The 23,604-nt window shown below is 47.9% G+C and overlaps 1 protein-coding gene and 1 long non-coding RNA gene across 4 annotated transcripts in view; one reads left to right on the top strand and one right to left on the bottom strand.

The window, feature by feature from the left end:
* The window catches only part of LOC135042776 (uncharacterized), a 254,693-nt gene extending 253,232 nt beyond the window's left edge, over nucleotides 1–1,461 (bottom strand). Inside the window, exon 1 of the long non-coding RNA XR_010235857.1 lies at nucleotides 822–1,461. This is a non-coding gene — a long non-coding RNA (uncharacterized LOC135042776). The remainder of the gene's footprint in view (nucleotides 1–821) is intronic.
* FOXP4 (forkhead box P4) overlaps nucleotides 917–23,604 on the top strand; it is a 306,545-nt gene continuing 283,857 nt past the window's right edge. For all 3 annotated transcript variants that reach the window (XM_063955044.1, XM_063955045.1, XM_063955048.1), the window contains exon 1: nucleotides 917–1,093. The gene's annotated coding sequence lies outside the window, so the exon portion shown is untranslated. The remainder of the gene's footprint in view (nucleotides 1,094–23,604) is intronic.

Consider the following 23,604-nt stretch of genomic DNA (forward strand, 5'->3'; position numbering starts at 1 on the left):
TTATGTGTAAAAAAAAAAAGGGGGACTGTCTGCCGTTATGTGTAAAAAAAAAAGGGGGACTGTCTGCCGTCATGTGTAAAAAAAAGGGGACTGTCTGCCGTTATGTTTAAAAAAAGGGGACTGTCTGCCGTTATGTGTAAAATAGGGGGACTGTCTGCCGTTATGTGTAAAAAAAAGGGGACTGTCTGCCGTTATGTGTAAAATAGGGGGACTGTCTGCCGTTATGTGTAAAAAAAGGGGACTGTCTGCCGTAATGTGTAAAATAGGGGGACTGTCTGCCGTTATGTGTAAAAAGGGGGACTGTCTGCTGTAATGTGTAAAAAGGGGGATGCTGTCTGCCGTAATGTGCAAAAAAGGGAACTCTGTCTGCCGTAATGTGTAAAAAAGGGGGACTGTCTGCCGTAATGTGTAAAAAAGGGGGACTGTCTGCCGTCATGAGTAAAAGAGGAGGACGCTGTCTGCCGTAATGTGTAAAAAAGGGGGACTGTCTGACGTCATGAGTAAAAGAGGGGGACGCTGTCTGCCGTAATGTCTAAAAAAAAGGGGGACTGTCTGCCGTAATGTGTAAAAAGGGGACGCTGTCTGCCGTCATGTGTAAAAAGGAGACGCTGTCTGCCGTAATGTGTAAAAAGGGGTACCTAACTCTGATCCCAAATCCCCCAACTATTTCAAATCAAGGGCTACCTAAAACACATATCTTCAAAAAATATATAAATGTTTAAATAGAAAAATAGAAGTAGACAGGCACTGTCAGCCTACTTCCATGACATCACAAGTGGCGATGCCGGACTTTTCGGATCATTATGGCTGCAGTGCCTCACCAGCCAATGACCTCACCGCACGCCACTGTGCGCACTGCCTCCTCTTCCGTCCTTGATGTTCCGCGGCACCTTCTCCTGGGTCCGGTCTCCTGGCGCTTGTAACGGCTCCCGTCCTCCCGCGCGGCTCCTGACGTGACACTCCTCTCCCCTATCATCCGGCAGTGATGCGGGCAGCTTCCTCCAACAGGGGTCCTGGGCAGGCACCGGAGGTCTCTCTCTCTCCCCGCGATCCTTCCCCGTCGGCTCCAGAATAGATCTCCATCCCGGTCCAGGTAAGCGGTTCTCTGTCTCTCTTCTTCCCGGGCAGCAGCTCCTTCTTCACCCTGCAGGGCTGGTCACCAGGCTCCAGCCAAACTCTCCCTCTTCTCCAGATGGCCGAACTCTAACTCCCACGCTCAGCTCCTTCATTTAAGGGGTCTGCGTTCTCGGACCTCCCCCGTCCTCACTCACTACTGGCTCCTCCACCCCAGCAACAGCCCGCCTAGGGATAATTTTGCCCTGCAACCTGGGGGGCCAATCAGTGAGGGGCCCAATTTCCCGGGTCTTTGTGTCGCTGAGCAAAGGGACGGCAGTGGCGCCAAACTTCCCCCTGACCAAAGCTGCCAGGGCTTCTAATACACAGCCCATGTTATTCTATGGACTATGTGAGTTTAACCCTGAGCTAAGAGACTTGTTCTGCCAAGAAGTCCCTTGTGTAAAAAAAAAACTACCTACAAATATGGGGTATTACAACAGGAATCTCTGTTTTGTCACTGGGGGGGGGGGGTCGTCCCCAGAGATGCTGGCTTCCCCCTGGAGACTGGGCTGTGTGTAGTACTGGCTCTTCATCTGTGGGAGGAGCCGGGTGCTGCAGGAGAATATCACACTTCAGCACCTGGCTCATGTTCCTGCAGAAGAGCTGGCACTTTGGTGTCACCCACCCGTGTGTGAGCCGGAACCCCCCATACACACACACCACATACGCGCACACACACACACACACACACACACACACACACACACACACACACACACACACACACACACCTTGTGACGCCACTGCTGTACATTCTGTATTTCTCTATCGTCCTAGTGGATGCTGGGGTTCCTGAAAGGACCATGGGGAATAGCGGCTCCGCAGGAGACAGGGCACAAAAGTAAAGCTTTACGATCAGGTGGTGTGCACTGGCTCCTCCCCCTATGACCCTCCTCCAAGCCTCAGTTAGATTTTTGTGCCCGGCCGAGAAGGGTGCAATCTAGGTGGCTCTCCTAAAGAGCTGCTTAGAAAAGTTTAGCTTAGGTTTTTTATTTTACAGTGAGTCCTGCTGGCAACAGGATCACTGCAACGAGGGACTTAGGGGAGAAGAAGTGAACTCACCTGCGTGCAGGATGGATTGGCTTCTTGGCTACTGGACATTAGCTCCAGAGGGACGATCACAGGTACAGCCTGGATGGTCACCGGAGCCTCGCCGCCGGCCCCCTTGCAGATGCTGAAACGAGAAGAGGTCCAGAATCGGCGGCAGAAGACTCCTCAGTCTTCTAAAGGTAGCGCACAGCACTGCAGCTGTGCGCCATTTTCCTCTCAGCACACTTCACACGGCAGTCACTGAGGGTGCAGGGCGCTGGGAGGGGGGCGCCCTGGGAGGCAAATGAAAACCTAATTTGGCTAAAAATACCTCACATATAGCCTCCGGGGGCTATATGGAGATATTTAACCCCTGCCAGAATCCACTAAAGAGCGGGAGACGAGCCCGCCGAAAAAGGGGCGGGGCCTATCTCCTCAGCACACAGCGCCATTTTCCTTACACAGCTCCGCTGGTCAGGACGGCTCCCAGGCTCTCCCCTGCACTGCACTACAGAAACAGGGTAAAAAAGAGAGGGGGGGGGCAAAATTGTGGCAAAAATATATTATTAAAGCAGCTATACAGGGAGCACTTATTATAAGGCTATCCCTGTCATATATAGCGCTTTTGGTGTGTGCTGGCAAACTCTCCCTCTGTCTCCCCAAAGGGCTAGTGGGGTCCTGTCTTCCTTAGCATTCCCTGTGTGTCTGCTGTGTGTCGGTACGTGTGTGTCGACATGTATGAGGACGATATTGGTGTGGAGGCGGAGCAATTGCCAAATATGGGGATGTCACCTCCTAGGGGGTCGACACCAGAATGGATGCCTTTATTTATGGAATTACGGGATAGTGTCAACACGCTAAAGCAGTCGTTTGACGACATGAGACGGCCGGACAATCAATTAGTGCCTGTCCAGGCGCCTCAAACACCGTCAGGGGCTGTAAAACGCCCTTTGCCTCAGTCGGTCGACACAGACCCAGACACAGGCACTGATTCTAGTGGTGACGGTGACGAATCAACCGTATTTTCCAGTAGGGCCACACGTTATATGATTTTGGCAATGAAGGAGGCGTTACATATAGCTGATACTACAGGTACCACTAAACAGGGTATTATGTGGGGTGTGAAAAAACTACCTATAGTTTTTCCTGAATCAGAAGAATTAAATGAGGTGTGTGATGAAGCGTGGGTTGCCCCCGATAAAAAAATGCTAATTTCAAAGAAGTTATTGGCTTTATACCCTTTCCCGCCAGAGGTTAGGGCGCGCTGGGAAACACCTCCTAGGGTGGACAAGGCGCTCACACGCTTATCAAAACAAGTGGCGTTACCCTCTCCTGAGACGGCCGCACTTAAAGATCCAGCAGATAGGAGGATGGAAAATATCCAAAAAAGTATATACACACATACAGGTGTTATACTACGACCAGCTATAGCGACAGCCTGGATGTGCAGTGCTGGGGTAGCTTGGTCAGAGTCCCTGATTGAAAATATTGATACCCTGGATAGGGACAATGTTTTACTGTCTTTAGAGCAAATAAAGGATGCATTTCTTTATATGCGTGATGCACAGAGGGATATCTGCACACTGGCATCACGGGTAAGTGCTATGTCCATTTCGGCCAGAAGAAGTTTATGGACGCGACAGTGGTCAGGCGATGCGGACTCAAAACGGCATATGGAAGTTTTGCCGTATAAAGGGGAGGAGTTATTTGGAGTCGGTCTATCGGATTTGGTGGCCACGGCTACAGCCGGGAAATCCACCTTTTTACCTCAAGTCACTCCCCAACAGAAAAAGACACCGACTTTTCAACCGCAGCCCTTTCGTTCCTTTAAAAACAAGAGAGCAAAGGGATATTCATATCTGCCACGAGGCAGAGGAAGGGGGAAGAGACAGCAACAGGCAGCTCCTTCCCAGGAACAGAAGCCCTCCCCCGCTTCTACAAAAGCCTCAGCATGACGCTGGGGCTTCTCAAGCGGACTCGGGGGCGGTGGGGGGTCGTCTCAAGAATTTCAGCGCGCAGTGGGCTCACTCGCAGGTAGATCCCTGGATCCTACAGATAATATCTCAGGGGTACAGGTTAGAACTAGAGACGAATCCACCTCGCCGTTTCCTGAAGTCTGCTTTACCAACGTCCCCCTCCGACAGGGTGACGGTCTTGGAAGCCATTCACAAGCTGTACTCTCAGCAGGTGATAGTCAAGGTACCTCTTTTACAACAAGGAAAGGGGTATTATTCCACTCTATTTGTGGTACCGAAGCCGGATGGCTCGGTAAGACCTATTCTAAATCTGAAGTCCTTGAACCTGTACATAAAGAAGTTCAAGTTCAAGATGGAGTCACTCAGAGCAGTGATAGCGAACCTGGAAGAAGGGGACTTTATGGTATCCTTGGACATCAAGGATGCGTATCTCCACGTTCCAATTTACCCCTCACACCAGGGGTACCTCAGGTTCGTCGTACAGAACTGTCACTATCAGTTTCAGACGCTGCCGTTCGGATTGTCCACGGCACCTCGGGTCTTTACCAAGGTAATGGCCGAGATGATGATTCTTCTTCGAAGAAAAGGCGTATTAATTATCCCATACTTGGACGATCTCCTAATAAGGGCAAGGTCCAGAGAACAGCTAGAGATGGGATTAGCACTGTCTCAAGAAGTGCTAAAACAGCACGGGTGGATTCTGAATATTCCAAAATCCCAGTTAATTCCGACAACACGTCTGTTGTTCCTAGGGATGATTCTGGACACGGTTCAGAAAAAGGTTTTTCTCCCGGAGGAAAAAGCCAAGGAGTTATCCGAGCTTGTCAGGAACCTCCTAAAACCAGGAAAGGTGTCTGTACATCAATGCACAAGAGTCCTGGGAAAAATGGTGGCTTCTTACGAAGCAATTCCATTCAGCAGATTCCACGCAAGAATTTTCCAGAGGGATCTGTTGGACAAATGGTCAGGGTCGCATCTTCAGATGCACCAGCGGATAACCCTGTCTCCAAGGACAAGGGTATCTCTTCTGTGGTGGTTACAGAGTGCTCATCTATTGGAGGGCCGCAGATTCGGCATACAGGATTGGATCCTGGTGACCACGGACGCCAGCCTGAGAGGCTGGGGAGCAGTCACACAAGGAAGAAACTTCCAGGGAGTGTGGACGAGCCTGGAAACGTCTCTTCACATAAACATTCTGGAACTAAGAGCAATCTACAATGCTCTAAGCCAGGCAGAACCTCTGCTTCAGGGAAAGCCGGTGTTGATCCAGTCGGACAACATCACGGCAGTCGCCCATGTGAACAGACAGGGCGGCACAAGAAGCAGGAGTGCAATGGCAGAAGCTGCAAGGATTCTTCGCTGGGCGGAAAATCATGTGATAGCACTGTCAGCAGTGTTCATCCCGGGAGTGGACAACTGGGAAGCAGACTTCCTCAGCAGACACGACCTTCACCCGGGAGAGTGGGGACTTCATCCAGAAGTTTTCCACATGCTGGTAACCCGTTGGGAAAGACCAATGGTGGACATGATGGCGTCTCGCCTCAACAAAAAACTGGACAGGTATTGCGCCAGGTCAAGAGATCCGCAGGCAATAGCTGTGGACGCGCTGGTAACGCCTTGGGTGTACCAGTCGGTATATGTGTTTCCTCCTCTGCCTCTCATACCAAAAGTATTGAGAATTATACGGCAAAGAGGCGTAAGAACGATACTAGTGGTTCCGGATTGGCCAAGAAGAACTTGGTACCCGGAACTTCAAGAGATGATCACGGAAGATCCGTGGCCTCTACCTCTGAGAAGGGACTTGCTTCAGCAGGGTCCCTGTCTGTTTCAAGACTTACCGCGGCTGCGTTTGACGGCATGGCGGTTGAACGCCGGATCCTAAAGGAAAAAGGCATGCCGGAAGAAGTCATTCCTACTTTGATTAAAGCACGGAAGGAAGTAACCGCGCAACATTATCACCGCATTTGGCGAAAATATGTTGCGTGGTGCGAGGATCGGAGTGCTCCGACGGAGGAATTTCAACTGGGTCGATTCCTACATTTCCTGCAATCAGGATTGTCTATGGGTCTCAAATTGGGATCTATTAAGGTTCAAATTTCGGCCCTGTCGATTTTCTTCCAGAAAGAATTGGCTTCAGTTCCTGAAGTCCAGACTTTTGTTAAGGGAGTGCTGCATATACAGCCTCCTGTGGTGCCCCCAGTGGCACCGTGGGATCTCAATGTTGTTTTGGACTTTCTCAAATCTCATTGGTTTGAACCACTAAATAATGTGGATTTGAAATATCTCACATGGAAAGTGACCATGCTACTAGCCCTGGCTTCGGCCAGGAGAGTGTCAGAACTGGCAGCTTTATCTTACAAAAGCCCATATCTGATTTTCCATTCGGACAGGGCAGAACTGCGGACTCGTCCGCATTTTCTCCCTAAGGTGGTGTCGGCATTTCATCTGAACCAGCCTATTGTAGTGCCTGCGGCTACAAGTGACTTGGAGGACTCCAAGTTACTGGATGTTGTCAGAGCATTGAAAATATATATTGCAAGGACAGCTGGAGTCAGAAAATCTGACTCGTTGTTTATATTGTATGCACCCAACAAGATGGGTGCTCCTGCGTCTAAGCAGACGATTGCTCGTTGGATCTGTAGCACAATCCAACTTGCACATTCTGTGGCAGGCTTGCCACAGCCTAAATCTGTAAAGGCCCACTCCACAAGGAAGGTGGGCTCATCTTGGGCGGCTGCCCGAGGGGTCTCGGCATTACAACTTTGCCGAGCAGCTACGTGGTCAGGGGAGAACACGTTTGTAAAATTTTACAAATTTGATACTCTGGCTAAGGAGGACCTGGAGTTCTCTCATTCGGTGCTGCAGAGTCATCCGCACTCTCCCGCCCGTTTGGGAGCTTTGGTATAATCCCCATGGTCCTTTCAGGAACCCCAGCATCCACTAGGACGATAGAGAAAATAAGAATTTACTTACCGATAATTCTATTTCTCGGAGTCCGTAGTGGATGCTGGGCGCCCATCCCAAGTGCGGATTATCTGCAATAATTGTACATAGTTATTGTTAACTAATTCGGGTTATTGTTGTAGGGAGCCATCTTTTAGAGGCTCTTCTGTTATCATACTGTTAACTGGGTTTATATCACAGGTTGTACGGTGTGATTGGTGTGGCTGGTATGAGTCTTACCCGGGATTCATAAATCCTTCCTTATTGTGTACGCTCGTCCGGGCACAGTACCTAACTGAGGCTTGGAGGAGGGTCATAGGGGGAGGAGCCAGTGCACACCACCTGATCGTAAAGCTTTACTTTTGTGCCCTGTCTCCTGCGGAGCCGCTATTCCCCATGGTCCTTTCAGGAACCCCAGCATCCACTACGGACTCCGAGAAATAGAATTATCGGTAAGTAAATTCTTATTTTTACATTGTTTATGAAAATAAATAAAACAAACTTGTTTACAACTTTACGGGCTTTTTCGTTTTTTTACAAAAAATGTCCTCAAAATTGATAATGTTTTTAGGTTTGCTGTGTACTGGGCTGCAGTGGGTAAAGGGAGGCTGCTGACATTAAGTGCAGCAGTATCTTCTGCCTGTTGGGGGGTTAGCAATCGCTGGATATGCCCCTGGATAAGGGTCTCACTGCACCCCCCTGTTTAGGGCAGCGCTGCTCCATTGCGCACAAATAGTAGTTAATACTTTTTTTGTCATCACTGTGAAGTCACACCTCCTGTCATATTCTGCTTCTGTGATCTGTGGGAGTAAAGAGTGCCATTTTGCTGGGAATACAGAGAAGTGGTTAGACATAATGTGTGTCCAAATCAGCATAGGTCCCTATTAATTATTTTATAATACTCTGTATTCATGTGGCTGAATATGCTCTTTGATTAAAAGTGTACGTCAAGCTGAGTCATAATTAGGGGTGGGCAAATCGTGCCACCACCCAGGGTGCAGGGCTCTGGGGTGACATTCTTTGACTCTCTGCACCCTCATTTTACTTGCACGGTGCTTAGACTTGCACAGTGTAGCCTGTAGAGCCACCTGAGGCATCCTAAGGACACTATGGACAGAGCTCTGCTTCCCGATCCAGGCAGCCCCGCACCTTCATCATAATGTTTGGGGCAGCACAGAGCCATGCTCCAGCAATATGGACAAGGCCCCATTTCTGAGTTGCTACAAAACTTTTGTCCTTTTCGTGGGGAGAATATTGCTGTGCATGATTCCAGACATCATAGAAAAACTTTCTATCTCTTAATTTAATTATAATAAACTAAAATATATTAATTTTCCTTAAAGCAATGCTCCACAAATCGAGTAGGCACATCACTGTAGCTACTCCATGCATTGCTAGTACACCTTCACTTCATCTACCTCCTCCCCTCTACTCAGAGTTAGACTGGTCATCAGGGTAGAGTCAACATTGTGCATGTTGACATGTCACATTCAGACAATGTTGACATTTTGACAGCTGACATTACAAGTCACACCCATTGCAATACCCCGGTGAGCCAGTACATGTGCCGACTGCTCTTCCTCAGCAAATATGACCATCTTTTTCCAGACGCCTATGTGCCCTGTGGACACCCAAAGCTGCTTTTGTGCAGCAGAGCAGTTGTTTCATAATTCATAGATGACCTCCAAAGGGTACAGAACAACATTGTTGCTCTTACGGCTGTTGATCCAAACCAAATGATTCCATACAAAGGTTGAGTAAAAACAAAATTTTGATACCTACCGGTAAATCCTTTTCTCTGACGTCCTAGTGGATGCTGGGAACTCCGTAAGGACCATGGGGAATAGCGGCTCCGCAGGAGACTGGGCACAAAAGTAAAAGCTTTAGGACTACCTGGTGTGCACTGGCTCCTCCCCCTATGACCCTCCTCCAAGCCTCAGTTAGATTTTTGTGCCCGGCCGAGAAGGGTGCACACTAGGGGCTCTCCTGAGCTTCTTAGTGAAAAGTTTAGTTTTAGGTTTTTTATTTTCAGTGAGACCTGCTGGCAACAGGCTCACTGCATCGAGGGACTAAGGGGAAAAGAAGCGAACTCACCTGCGTGCAGAGTGGATTGGGCTTCTTAGGCTACTGGACACCATTAGCTCCAGAGGGACCGAACACAGGCCCAGCCTCGGAGCTCGGTCCCGGAGCCGCGCCGCCGGCCCCCTTACAGAGCCAGAAGCAAGAAAAGGTCCGGAAAAATCGGCGGCAGAAGACATCAGTCTTCAACAAGGTAGCGCACAGCACTGCAGCTGTGCGCCATTGTTACTCAGGCACACTTCACACTCCGGTCACTGAGGGTGCAGGGCGCTAGGGGGGGGCGCCCTGAGCAGCAATGTAAAACACCTTGGCTGGCATAAATACACCACATATAACCCCCAGGGCTATATGGGTGTATTTTAACCCCTGCCAGATTCCACAAAAAAACGGGAGAAAAGGCCGCCGTGAAGGGGGCGGAGCCTATCTCCTCAGCACACTGGCGCCATTTTCTCTCACAGCTCCGTTGGAGGGAAGCTCCCTGGCTCTCCCCTGCAGTTACTACACTACAGAAAGGGGTTAAAAAAGAGAGGGGGGCACTAATTAGGCGCAGTATAAAAATACATCAGCTATAAGGGGAAAAACACTTATTTAAGGTTATCCCTGTATATATATATAGCGCTCTGGTGTGTGCTGGCATACTCTCCCTCTGTCTCCCCAAAGGGCTAGTGGGGTCCTGTCCTCTATCAGAGCATTCCCTGTGTGTGTGCTGTGTGTCGGTACGTTGTGTCGACATGTATGAGGAGGAAAATGAGGTGGAGGCGGAGCAATTGCCTGTAACAGAGATGTCACCCCCTAGGGAGTCGACACCTGAGTGGATGAGCTTATGGAAGGAATTATGTGACAGTGTCAGCTCTTTACAAAAGATTGATGACATGAGACAGCCGGCGACTCAGCCTGTGCCTGTCCAGGTGTCTCAAAAGCCATCTGGGGCTCTAAAACGCCCGTTACCGCAGATGGCAGATACAGACGCCGACACGGATACTGACTCCAGTGTCGACGATTAAGAGACGAATGTGACTTCCAGTAGGGCCACACGTTACATGATTGAGGCTATGGAAAATGTTTTTACACATTTCTGATAATACCAGTACCACTAAAAAGGGTATTATGTTGGGTGAGAAAAAACTGCCTGTAGTTTTTCCTGCATCTGAGGAATTAAAAGAAGTGTGTGATGATGCGTGGGTTTCCCCCGATAAAAACTGTTAATTCCTAAAAAGTTATTAGCATCATACCCCTTCCCGCCAGAGGATAGGGCACGTTGGGAAACACCCCTTAGGGTGAATAAAGCGCTCACACGCTTGTCTAAATAGGTGGCACTACCGTCCCCGGATACGGCCGCCCTTAAGGAACCTGCTGACAGAAAGCAGTAAAATATCCTAAAATGTATATACACTCACACGGGTGTGATACTGCGACCAGCAATCGCCTCAGCCTGGATGTGCAGTGCTGGGGTGGCTTGGTCGGATTCCCTGACTGACAATATTGATACCCTAGATAGGGACAGTATATTACTAACTATAGAGCATTTAAAAGATGCATTTCTATATATGCGTGATGCACAGAGGGATATTTGCCGACTGGCATCAAGAATAAGTGCGCTGTCCATTTCTGCCAGAAGAGGGTTATGGACAAGACAGTGGTCAGGTGATGCTGATTCCAAAAGGCATATGGAAGTATCGCCTTATAAAAGGGAGGAGTTATTTGGGGTAGGTCTAACAGACCTGGTGGCCACGGCAACGGCTGGAAAATCCACATTTTTACCCCAGGTAGCTTCTCAACCTAAGAAGACGCCGTATTATCAGGCGCAGTCCTTTCGGCCCCATAAGGGCAAGCGGGCAAAAGGCGCCTCATTTCTGCCCCGTGGCAGAGGGAGAGGAAAAAGGCTGCAGCAAACAGCCAATTCCCAGGAACAAAAGCCCTCTCCCGCCTCCGCAAAGTCCTCAGCATGACGCTGGGGCTTTACAAGCGGTCTCAGGCATGGTGGGGGCCCGTCTCAAGAAATTCGAGACGTCTCCCCCTCGCCGTTTCATAAAGTCTGCTTCACCGACGTCTCCCTCAGACAGGGAGACAGTATTGCAAGCCATTCACAGGCTGTATTCCCAGCAGGTGATAATCAAGGTACCCCTCCTGCAACAGGGAAAGGGGTACTATTCCACACTATTGGTGGTACCGAAGCCGGACGGCTCGGTGAGACCAATTTTAAATCTAAAATCCTTGAACACTTACATACAAAGGTTCAAATTCAAGATGGAGTCACTCAGAGCAGTGATTGCAAACCTGGAAGAAGGGGACTATATGGTCTCTCTGGACATCAAAGATGCTTACCTACATGTCCCAATTTACCCTTCTCCAAGGGTACCTCAGGTTTGTGGTACAGAACTATCAGTTTCAGACGCTGCCGTTTGGATTGTCCACGGCACCCCGGGTCTTTACCAAGGTAATGGCCGAAATGATGATACTCCTTCGAAAGAAGGGAGTTTTAGTTATCCCTTACTTGGACGATCTCCTGATAAGGGCAAGATCCAGGGAACAGTTGGAAGTCGGGGTAGCATCTCAGATAGTGCTGCGGCAGCACGGTTGGATTCTCAATATTCCAAAATCGCAGCTGATCCCGACGACACGCCTTCTATTCCTAGGGATGATCCTGGACACAGTCCAGAAAAAGGTGTTTTCTCCCGGAGGAGAAAGCCAGGGAGTTATCCGAACTAGTCAGAAACCTCCTAAAACCAGGCCAAGTGTCAGTGCATCAGTGCACAAGGGTCCTGGGAAAAATGGTGGCTTCCTACGAAGCAATTCCATTCGGCAGATTCCACGCAAGAACTTTCCAGTGGGACCTGCTGGACAAATGGTCCGGATCGCATCTTCAGATGCATCAGCGGATAACCCTGTCACCAAAGACAAGGGTGTCTCTCCTGTGGTGGTTGCAGAGTGCTCATCTTCTAGAGGGCCGCAGATTCGGCATTCAGGACTGGGTCCTGGTGACCACGGATGCCAGCCTGCGAGGCTGGGGAGCAGTCACACAGGGAAGAAATTTCCAGGGCTTGTGGTCAAGCCTGGAGACATCACTTCACATAAATATTTTGGAGCTAAGGGCCATTTACAATGCCCTAAGCCAAGCAAGACCTCTGCTTCAAGGTCAGCCGGTGCTGATCCAGTCGGACAACATCACGGCAGTCGCCCACGTAAACAGACAGGGCGGCACAAGAAGCAGGAGGTCAATGGCAGAAGCTGCAAGGATTTTTCGCTGGGCGGAAAATCATGTGATAGCACTGTCAGCAGTGTTCATTCCGGGAGTGGACAACTGGGAAGCAGACTTCCTCAGCAGGCACGACCTCCACCCGGGAGAGTGGGGACTTCACCCAGAAGTCTTCCACATGATTGTAAACCATTGGGAAAAACCAAAGGTGGACATGATGGCGTCCCGCCTAAACAAAAAATTGGACAGGTATTGCGCCAGGTCAAGGGACCCTCAGGCAATAGCTGTGGACGCTCTGGTAACACCGTGGGTGTACCAGTCAGTGTATGTGTTCCCTCCTCTTCCTCTCATACCAAAAGTACTGAGAATTATAAGACGGAGGGGAGTAAGAACTATACTAGTGGCTCCGGATTGGCCAAGAAGGACTTGGTACCCGGAACTTCAAGAGATGCTCACGGAGGACCCGTGGCCTCTACCTCTAAGAAGGGACCTGCTCCAGCAAGGACCCTGTCTATTCCAAGACTTACCGCGGCTGCGTTTGACGGCAGGGCGGTTGAACGCCGGATCCTGAAGGAAAAAGGCATTCCGGATGAAGTCATCCCTACCCTGGTCAAGCCAGGAAGGATGTAACCGCAAAGCATTATCACCGCATTTGGCGAAAATATGTTGCGTGGTGCGAGGCCAGTAAGGCCCCGATGGAGGAATTTCAACTAGGTCGAATCCTGCATTTCCTGTAAACAGGAGTGTCTATGGGCCTAAAATTGGGGTCCATTAAGGTTCAAATTTCGGCCCTGTCAATTTTCTTCCAGAAAGAACTAGCTTCACTACATGATGTTCAGACGTCTGTAAAAGGGGTACTGCATATACAGCCTCCTTTTGTGCCACCAGTGGCACCTTGGGATCTCAATGTAGTTTTGGGGTTCCTAAAGTCACATTGGTTTGAACCACTTGAATCTGTGGAGTTAAAATATCTCACATGGAAAGTGGTCATGTTGTTGTCCCTGGCCTCGGCCAGGCACGTGTCAGAATTGGCGGGCTTTATCCTGTAAAAGCCCTTATCTGAGCTTCCATTCAGACAGGGCGGAATTGAGGACTCTTTTTCTCCCTAAGGTGGTTTCAGTGTTTCATCTGAACCAACCTATTGTGGTACCTGCGGCTACTAGTGACTTGGAGGACTCCAAGTTGTTGGACGTAGTCAGGGCCTTGAAAATATATGTTTCCAGGACGGCTGGAGTCAGGAAATCTGACTCGCTGTTTATCCTGTATGCACCCAACAAGCTGGGTGCTCCTGCTTCTAAGCAGACTATTGCTCGTTGGATTTGTAGTACAATTCAGCTTGCACATTCTGTGGCAGGCCTGCCACAGCCAAAATCTGTAAAAGCCCATTCCACAAGGAAGGTGGGCTCATCTTGGGCGGCTGCCCGAGGGGTCTCGGCGTTACAACTTTGCCGAGCAGCTACTTGGTCAGGGGCAAACACGTTTGCTAAATTCTACAAATTTGATACCCTGGCTGAGGAGGACCTGGAGTTCTCTCATTCGGTGCTGCAGAGTCATCCGCACTCTCCCGCCCGTTTGGGAGCTTTGGTATAATCCCCATGGTCCTTACGGAGTTCCCAGCATCCACTAGGACGTCAGAGAAAATAAGAATTTACTTACCGATAATTCTATTTCTCGTAGTCCGTAGTGGATGCTGGGCGCCCATCCCAAGTGCGGATTGTCTGCAATACTTGTACATAGTTATTGTTACAAAAATCGGGTTATTATTGTTGCGAGCCATCTTTTCAGAGGCTCCTCTGTTATCATGCTGTTAACTGGGTTCAGATCACAGGTTGTACGGTGTGATTGGTGTGGCTGGTATGAGTCTTACCCGGGATTCAAAATCCTTCCTTATTGTGTACGCTCGTCCGGGCACAGTATCCTAACTGAGGCTTGGAGGAGGGTCATAGGGGGAGGAGCCAGTGCACACCAGGTAGTCCTAAAGCTTTACTTTTGTGCCCAGTCTCCTGCGGAGCCGCTATTCCCCATGGTCCTTACGGAGTTCCCAGCATCCACTACGGACTACGAGAAATAGAATTATCGGTAAGTAAATTCTTATTTTATGGTTGGATCATATATCAAATCTGCCGCATTTACAACGCACCCGCTCCATAGACTCATCAAATTTGTATTATGTCTTTTTCGCCGCGTCCAAATCCGAACACATTTAAATATCACGCCGATAATTATGACGACACCCAAGATACAGAGGAGAAACTTTCCTACACTTGCAATCACACTTTGTGTCCACTCTCCTAACCCAGAGAACCATTTGAGTGGGTTCAACCATGAGTCCCATCCGGTCAGTTCATTACCCACAGCCGCTAAAGTGAGATTGTGTTTCCTTCTGAACTCCCACTTCAACTGCAAGATTTCGTCCATCTTTTGATCAATGATTTCCGTTGGGTCCTCGGTACTGTTCGTAATATACGTGCAGCATTTTACACCATATTGAGTCGCTAAAGTAACACAATACCCACCTGTCACTGCCGTGACATAATTCAAGACCATCCTGTGTTGGACCAGTTCCATCTTGTAGGCCTGTAGTTCCCTACCTGTATACCTGAAGGTGTCATCATACATCTCAGTGATATTATCTATCAAGTTCGCTAGCGCATGAATGTACCTATAATTTATAATTCCTCTCGCAGTATGGGTGATATCTAATGCAAGAAGAATCTGAATCCTGGTAGAATCATGGATCAAAATAGAGGCTGTGGGCTCTCCCTGTCTATGAGGTGTCTCTTGAAAATGTGTTTGTAGTAAGTGTGAGTATAAGGAGGTGGGGCACTGCGGTGAATGTCTTTCATTTTGTCATGTGCGATGGTCATGACCTCTGGTAGTACTCTGCCTATGTAACACAACCCTACAGAGCTCGGAGTAAGCCACTTGTACGCCTTCCTTCCACATATGAAATAGGCGTCATCTGGAAGAACATAAGGGACAAAATACGTCAAGATCATATCACAAATAATATTAACGAAGAAACCTGTCCCCAGTTTTTCCATCTGTTTGATACAAGTATCTGGCTGGATGATGTGCGCACAATATCCCTGTGTCACTTTTCCAGCCCACATGGTTTTGATCCCACGTGTATACCTGTATTGGAAGTACCTCCCACTTGTGGTTATCCCACATACAAGTTCAGAGTTGATGGGTTCCTTATCAGCTCTGTGTGAGAAGGTCATTGTCTGATTGTTCCATGTCACTTCCCAATTTCCTGGTTTCCGGAAATTGGTTACGTTGAAACACAGTAGTGACCTATCTACGTGGTACTGGTGGAACTTTAAGCTAGGGGGTCTAGATATATTGAATTTTCTGTCCACCGGTCTCCCCCCATGCAATCCGAGTACCTCATTTACTGTTAATGGGTATGGCACTAATCCTGACTTACTCTGTCCTTGAGGTACTTGTGAGCACACCCAGCATTCCGTTTGGTTTAAGACTGTACCCACTGAGTGATAGTCACTCAAAGGATGTCCGTCAATATTGATATTATTGTTTGACTGACATCTCTGGATGCACCCATCTTGGACTATGTTATCGCAGTACGTACATATGCAGTATTCATCAGACAATAACCCTTCACATTATCGCAGTACGTACATATGCAGTATTCATCAGACAATAACCCTTCACATTGCCTCCGAGCTCTGTGACTACCAGATCTCTTACTTATACCAGCTTTGACCAAAGTGATGGACTGATCCTGGGGTCCTACGAATTCATCCTCTCCATCAGAACCCATTCCAGATCCTTACTCTACTTCTCGGGGGCCATCACAAAAACAAATTGTCCTGATCAAAAATAGAATCACAAGAAAAATCCGGAAAACAGTCTCTTGATGTGGATTCATTTCGGTAAGGAAAAAAGGAGGGGAGAAAAAAAAATGAAGAGGGGGGGAGGTGTTTGGAGAAAATTTTTTTTTTTAAGACAACCGTCCTTGATTCTGCTTTTCACCACGCTCAGGTGCCGTTCAACAGTCCTGCCTTTCAGCCTTCCCGGAACAGATTCTCTAGTGACATGAGGTTTTCTTCACCTTTCTCCTTTTCACGAGTTTTCTCCGGGTCAGCGACTTTCTTGCAGTTGGACGAGTGGACCCAAGTCTCTCTCTTGGCAACCTTCAGTGCTGGTCAACAAAACTTGATACGGTCCTTCCCACCTGTCTATGAGGCAACCTGAGCGTAGAAAATTTAAAATCATCACATAGTCCCCAGGTTCAATTTCATGACAATTACTTTTTGGTAGGTCAGGAATCGCCAGTTTCAGATTCCTTTGCTGGTTTCTCGGTTGCTGGCTCATCCTAACCAAATATTGCACAGTCATTTCATTTTTGCATTTCAGATCATCCTGGGGGTCTATCATTACATGGGGCTGTTGTCCAAAAACAATTTCAAAGGGTGATAGATTAAGCGGTGACCTGGGAGTGGTTCTGATGCTGTACAACACTAGTGGCAGTGCTTCCGGCCACAACAGTCCAGTTTCAGCCATCACTTTGCTCAGCTTGTTCTTAATAGTGCTATTCATTCTCTCCACCTTCGCACTGGCCTGTGGCCGGTATGGAGTATGTAGCTTACTATTAATATCCATAAGCTTGCACATGACTTGAAAGACTTCACCTGTAAAATGGGTACCCCTATCACTTTCAATAATCTTAGAGATACCATATCTACACACAAATTTTTGTACGATTTTCTTAGCAGTTAATACAGCAGTATTTGTGGCGGCAGGAAATGCCTCTACCCAGTTCGAGAAGACATCAGTACATACCAAAACATACTTTCAATTCCTACAGGGTGGTAGCTGTATGAAGTCGATTTGTATTACCTGGAAAGGTCCGTCTGTAGGAGGGATATGGGATGGCTCCGTTGGTATTGTCTTACCAATATTCTTCCTCAAGCAAGTAAGACATGTCATTGCTTTCTTGCTCGCCTGAGAAGAGAACCCTGGTGCACCCCAGTAGGCTCTTACCAATTTGCACATACCTTCCTTGCCCAGATGAGTCAGACCATGTGGCGCTTCAGCTAGGCTTGGGAGATGTGACCTGGGGGCCACTGGCTTACCTTGTCCATCTCTCCAGAGTCCTGAGGACTCCTGACCATATCCCTTCGCCTTCAAGACTACCTTCTCCTGTAGGGAACAATAATTTTGCATTTCAATTAACTGTTGCGTGTTTACCATATTGAATGTCATCAGTTGTGTGGTGTTAATTTGTGTGGTGGTGTTTGCTGCTGATTTTGCAGCTTCGTCCGCCTGGCTGTTACCAAGTGAGATTTGGTCTTGGTTGTAAGTGTGCTTTACACTTGATAACAGCTACTCTCTCAGGTTCCTGTATGGCTGTCAGAAGCCTTTTTTTTTTTTTTTTTAATTAATATTTTTATTAAAGAAAAGTCGAGCATGCAAGTACAGAACAAACAGGAGATGATAGCTCCAAGTAAATGCTTAATCACATACAAGTTATCCCCTAGGGAGTAACCGAATATTACAGAGACAAAGGCATATTGTGACAATACCCAATGTATGCATGACTCGACCATCACAATTTTTTATGTTTAAACATCAAACAATCATATAAAGAAAATAATAAGAAAGGTTCTGATAAGAGGAGAGAGAAAAAGAGTGTGGGCAAGAAAGGAGAGGGAGGGGGGGGAGGGAGAGTGGTGGTTCGTCAGAGAGGCGGACTAGGTGAGTACATGTGATAGGAGAGTAATATTTCCCAGCTACCAATCACACCATCTGTACAACCAGGGTCTGTATTACACCTCTTAAGTTAATTGGGACCTATGTGGTGTATAGAGCTGCCTCTTAGTGTGACATATCTCATCCAATCCCGGTAGCGTGGGGCGTATTATAGGTGAACCATGGTTCCCATATCCTCCTAAATTTGTCCGACCTGTCATGTAAGGAGGCTGTGATTTTCTCCATCGTGGAAATATGCCAAATTTTAGCAATTAGCATGCTTCTAGAGGGAGTATTGGTATTTTTCCAATTTTTTGCCACTACACAGCGGGCTGCATGTAAGATTTGAAGAACTAAGCTATCAGCTTGGTTGTCTAGGTTGGGTAAAGGTAGGCTCAGCAAAGCTGACCAGGGGTCCAGAGTTATCCTTGAACAGAAGACAGAACCTAAGAGAGCCTCCACTTGAGACCAGAACGTATGCATTTTGGGACATGACCACCAGATGTGTTTAAAGTCTCCGATCTGGCCACATCCACGCCAGCACAATGGGGAGGACCCGGGAAAAATTTTATGCAGTATTGCTGGGACCCGATACCATCTAGTGTAGACTTTATAAGAGTTTTCCTTCACAAGGGAGGAAATTGATGATTGGGCAACCTTTTGTCTAATGGTTTCCCATGCGTCTTCATCAGGTGGAGGGCCTAGGTCCCGTTCCCACCTCTGTTCATGGGGGAGGGTGCTTGTTGCCTTCAGGGAACGTAATAATCCGTAGAGTATAGAGATAATACCCTGCCGCATAGGAGAGTAAATACATAGACGTTCCAAGGGGGTGAGTTGGCGGATAACCTGGGATTTGGGAAGGGAACTTTAAAAGGAGCGGAGCTGTAAATATTCGTAAAACACGGGTTGGGGGATATCGTATCTGTCACTTAAAGATTGTAGAGAACGCCATGAGGAGCCCTCTATGAAATCAAATACGATACCCGGGCGTGGATTCAGATGAAGCCACGAGTGAGATTGCAAAGTGGAGCCTGGAGGGAAGTCCCTGTTATCCCATATGGGCGTGATAGGAGATGGGAAAGTGGATAGGCCATAATGTCGAATGCAGGAGAGCCACAAGGCGCAAGTGAGTTTTGTCGAAGGGATACAGGTTTGTAATGACCGCAGTGGCTTGGTCGGTGAGAGGAGGGAAACCAAAGAGGAGACCCCGGCCGCCAGAAGCTCGATTCGGATCCAAGGCAGGTGGGGGGCAGGGGAGAACCATGCCAGAGCCTGACTCAGGTGGGTTGCATGATAATATTTACGAATATCCGGCAATCCCCTGCCCCCCGCCAGCGGGTCACGTATCAGAGTGGAGGTCCTAATTCTTGGGGGCTTACCAGACCATATAAATTTTACAAATAATTTCTGGATTCGACATAGGGCCTCAGCAGGGATGCTCACGGGGATTGTTTGGATCAGATATAAGACCCTCGGGAGGATGTTCATTTTAATTGAAACTATCCGTCCAAACCAGGCTATAATCTGTTTGTCCCAAGCTCTAAGGTCAGACTCTATACATTTGAAAAGGGCAGGGAAGTTTTCAGAGTATAGAGAGTCGTAGGAGTTTGTAATGTACACTCCAAGGTACTTGATTTTCTTGGAGCGCCAAGAGAAGTTATAGTTAACAGCAAGGAGAGATCTGGTATTCTCATCAAGATGTAGTGGGAGGGCCTCCGACTTGGAGTAATTAATACGATATCCAGAGTAATGAGAGTATAATGAGAGGGTTTTAAATAGATTAGGGATGGATATATTGGGAGAGGAGATAGTCAGGAGGACATCATCTGCGAATAATGACAGTTTAAATTCCTCTTCCCCAACATGTATGCCTTTGATATCGGGGTTGGCCCTAACCATACACGCCAGAGGTTCGATCGTCATAGCAAAAATTAGTGGAGACAAGGGACACCCCTGGCGTGTACCGTTGCTAATGTGAAAGAGTTGAGAGTCTTTGCCGTTGACCCGAACTCTAGCGGAGGGGTTGGAATAAAGTGCCTGAATGCCTTGAAGTAGGCTTCCTCCCAGACCAAATCTGCGTAGAGTGGCAAACATGAAAGGCCATAGTATTTTGTCGAAAGCCTTCTCTGCATCTAGTGAGAGAAGGACAGAAGGTATTTTAGTTTTGTTAATAAGATGAACCAGATTAATAGTTCTTCGTGTATTGTCTCTGGCTTGTCGGCCTGGGATGAAGCCCACCTGGTCAGCGTGTATTAGGCGCGGGAGGACAGGGTTTAATCTTAAGGCTATAATTTTGGCGAATAACTTAATATCGTTATTCAATAAGGAAATGGGGCGGTAGCTGGCACAGGAGTTGGGATCTTTCCCAAGTTTATGTATTAAGACTATTCGTGCCTCTAAGGTACGGGGTGATAGAGGGTTACCACTTAGGAAACCATTGAAGAGCCGGCAAAGGTGGGGTAGAAGCAATCCCTTAAATTTCTTATAATAAGTAATTGACATCCCATCGGGTCCAGGGGCTTTGCCCGGTTTCTGAGTTTTTAGTGCGTTCTCTATTTCTTCAATAGTAATCTCAGAGCCTAATTGGGACACTGTCGCGCTATTCAGTGACGGTAGGTTACATTTGTCTAGGAGGGAATCAATTCCCTTTTCAAGTCTCGGTGATGAGGGGGGGGTAGATTCCGAGTTGTACAGCAATTTGTAAAATTCCTCGAATTCACCCAGAATGCGGTCAGGATCATGGGTCAAAGCCCCTTGTTTGGTGCGAATGGATAAGATATTTTTGGAGGAAATCCTAGCCCTCAACTTTCTGGCTAATAGTTTATCCGCCTTATCCCCTTTTTCGTAGTAAATCTGGTTAAGACGTCTAAGGCACATTTCAGTCTTATGAGACAATAGTGAATTAAGTTCTCCTCTGATTTTAAGAACCGTCTCAAAATCAGCAGGGTCTAGAGAGGACTTATGCACTTCCTCCATTTGGTGGAGCTGGTTAGATAACTCTAGAATCTTTTGGGAGCGCTGCTTGGTGATCCTGGCCGCAGTCTGAATGAAGTGGCCCCGAAGGACCGCCTTGTGTGCCTCCCACAGGGTCGTATCGGATATACCGGGGGTTTGGTTCTCGTTGAAGTAGTCAGTTAATACCTGAGTGGTTTGCTGTAATACTTCAGGTTGTTGGAGGAGGGCGTCGTTAAGCGACCAGGAGGGGGGGGGAAGGAGTGCGGGCTAGCCCAGTCAGAGTCAGAGAAATCGGGGCGTGATCAGACCACGTGATTGGATAAATACAGCAGTTCTGGATTCTGGATGTTAGGTCCCTTCCGACCATAATCATATCAATTCTAGTATATAGATTGTGGACTGGAGAATAGAACGTGTAGTCCTTAATTAGGGGATCAACAACCCTCCAGGAGTCAAATAGGAGGTGATTTTTAAGCAGCGACTGTAGGGCTCTAGAGTTGCGGGTGCTGATACGGGACTGGGACCGTGGGAGGGGATGGGAGCGATCCAGATTATGATGTAGTATGGTGTTAAAGTCTCCTGCTATTAAGAGGTCACCTTTCCTACATTGGGCGATTTTGGAGTCTAAGGAAGCAAAGAACGAGGCCTGGTTAATATTGGGAGCGTAGACATTAACCATGGTGATAGGGACATTATTAAGTTTACCTACTATAATGAGAAACCTACCGCGCTTATCCTTAATGATTCGGTCTGATTCCAAATGTAAATGGGCGGGAATCAGAATGGCGACCCCTCTTTTCTTATGAGTGCGATCACAGGCGTGTATGGCAACAGGGTGGCGTCTAGAACATAGTTCAGGGTGGGAAATCCCTTTAAAATGCGTCTCCTGAAGGAATACCAGATCTCCCCTCACCTGTTTCAGAAAAAGAAATAACTTGGTCCTCTTTTGAGGACTGTTAAGGCCCTTCACATTGTAGGATATTACGTTAACAGACATAATGTTACAGGTATAAGTATAGCATAAGAGTTCTTATTGAACCTTAAGTAGACTCCCTGGGAAACGAGGGGAACAAGGGGGAGAGAAAGAGCGGGAAGTTGGGGAAGAAAGATAAGGGGAAGAAAAAGAGAAAGAAGAAAAAAAAGAAAAATCATAAAAGTCACAAAAAGACCTTTAAGATACTGTAAAATAAACAAGTAGAATTGACCGAGCCACCGACCCATTGTACGCTGCGTACGGGTCTGTATGTTTGAGCACCCGTATGGGGAATTTAAGGGAGAAGAGAACTCCCTCATGCTCAAAACTGACTATGGAGGCTCGGTGGAGGGCGCGGCCTCGGCCACCGGGACGCCCACCAATTAAACTTATGGGGGGGGCGACCGAGGGGGTCGTTGCAACAACCTGCCACAGTGGACCACCGTTGGAATTATATAAGTAAATAAGCAAATAAACAATCTCAACTCAGAAAGAGATTCTTACAACTCTAAACTAGTTTGTAAAACATTGACATTTTACACCTATAGTGACCCAGCAGTACATCTGTGCAGAAACTTTCACGGCGGGTCATGGCTTGTAGAGGTTTTCTCCGGGACTGTCGACCAAAGACGTCTAGGCGCTCGCTGAGGGAGGTTTGTTAGCCTCCGGGGGGGGCAGGTTCAGTCTCAACAGGAGCCTGTGAGCCTCTTCTTTGGAACGTGCTACCAGACTTTTCCCATCCAGCTGTACAATTAGAGCAAAAGGGAAGCCCCATCTGTAGCGGATTTTGTTATTTCTGAGGATTTGGGTGTACTCCCTCAAATCAAAGCGTCTCTTGAGAGTAGTAGGGGATAAGTCTTGAAACACCAATAGCTTATGTGATTCGAAGAGGCACACATCTTTATTCCGGGCAGCTGACAAAATTCTCTCTTTGGTTTTGAAATAGTGACAGCGTAAAACTACGTCTCGCGGGGGAGACGAGGTTGAGGGCTTTTGACGTAGTGAGCGATGGGCTCTGTCCAAGAGGAACTGCTCGCAGGAAATGTCCGGTAGGAGATGCTGGAAGAACCTGAGGAGAAAATCCTCCAGTTGGGCTGGTTCTACTGACTCTGGGATATATTTAATGCGCAGGTTGTTACGTCTTGCGCGATTATCAGCGTCCTCTTGTTGATCTTGGAGAAGGTATATATCCTCCTGCATGACTTGTACTGAGCGCTCCAGCTCCTATTGGAAGGTGATGACTTCATCGATTTTCTGTTCCACCTCATTAGTGCGGGCTCCAAGATCGGATATCTCGACCTTAAGGCCGGAGATGGCTTTGTGGATCTCCGAGTGGAAAGCCTGCTTCAGCGACTTCATTTCCGTTAGAATTGAGGAGAAGCATTCTTTCATGGAAGGTTCAGGGACTGATGATTCTTCCTCAGATTCCGAAACCAGGTCAGAAGGGGGGGCAACTAGGGGTTTGGCCGCACTAGACTTCATCTTGGATATAAAGGTCGAGATTTCCGCCGAAGCTGTGGCTTTCTTAGACTTGGATTTAGATTTAGGCATGGTGTAGGACAGTCCCGAGGATAGCGAAGGTCATAGGTCAGAGCTGAGGTATAACGTAAGTAATTAGTGAT

The sequence above is a fragment of the Pseudophryne corroboree genome, chromosome 2 (assembly GCF_028390025.1).
Source record: "Pseudophryne corroboree isolate aPseCor3 chromosome 2, aPseCor3.hap2, whole genome shotgun sequence".
NCBI classification, from domain to species: Eukaryota; Metazoa; Chordata; class Amphibia; order Anura; family Myobatrachidae; genus Pseudophryne; species Pseudophryne corroboree.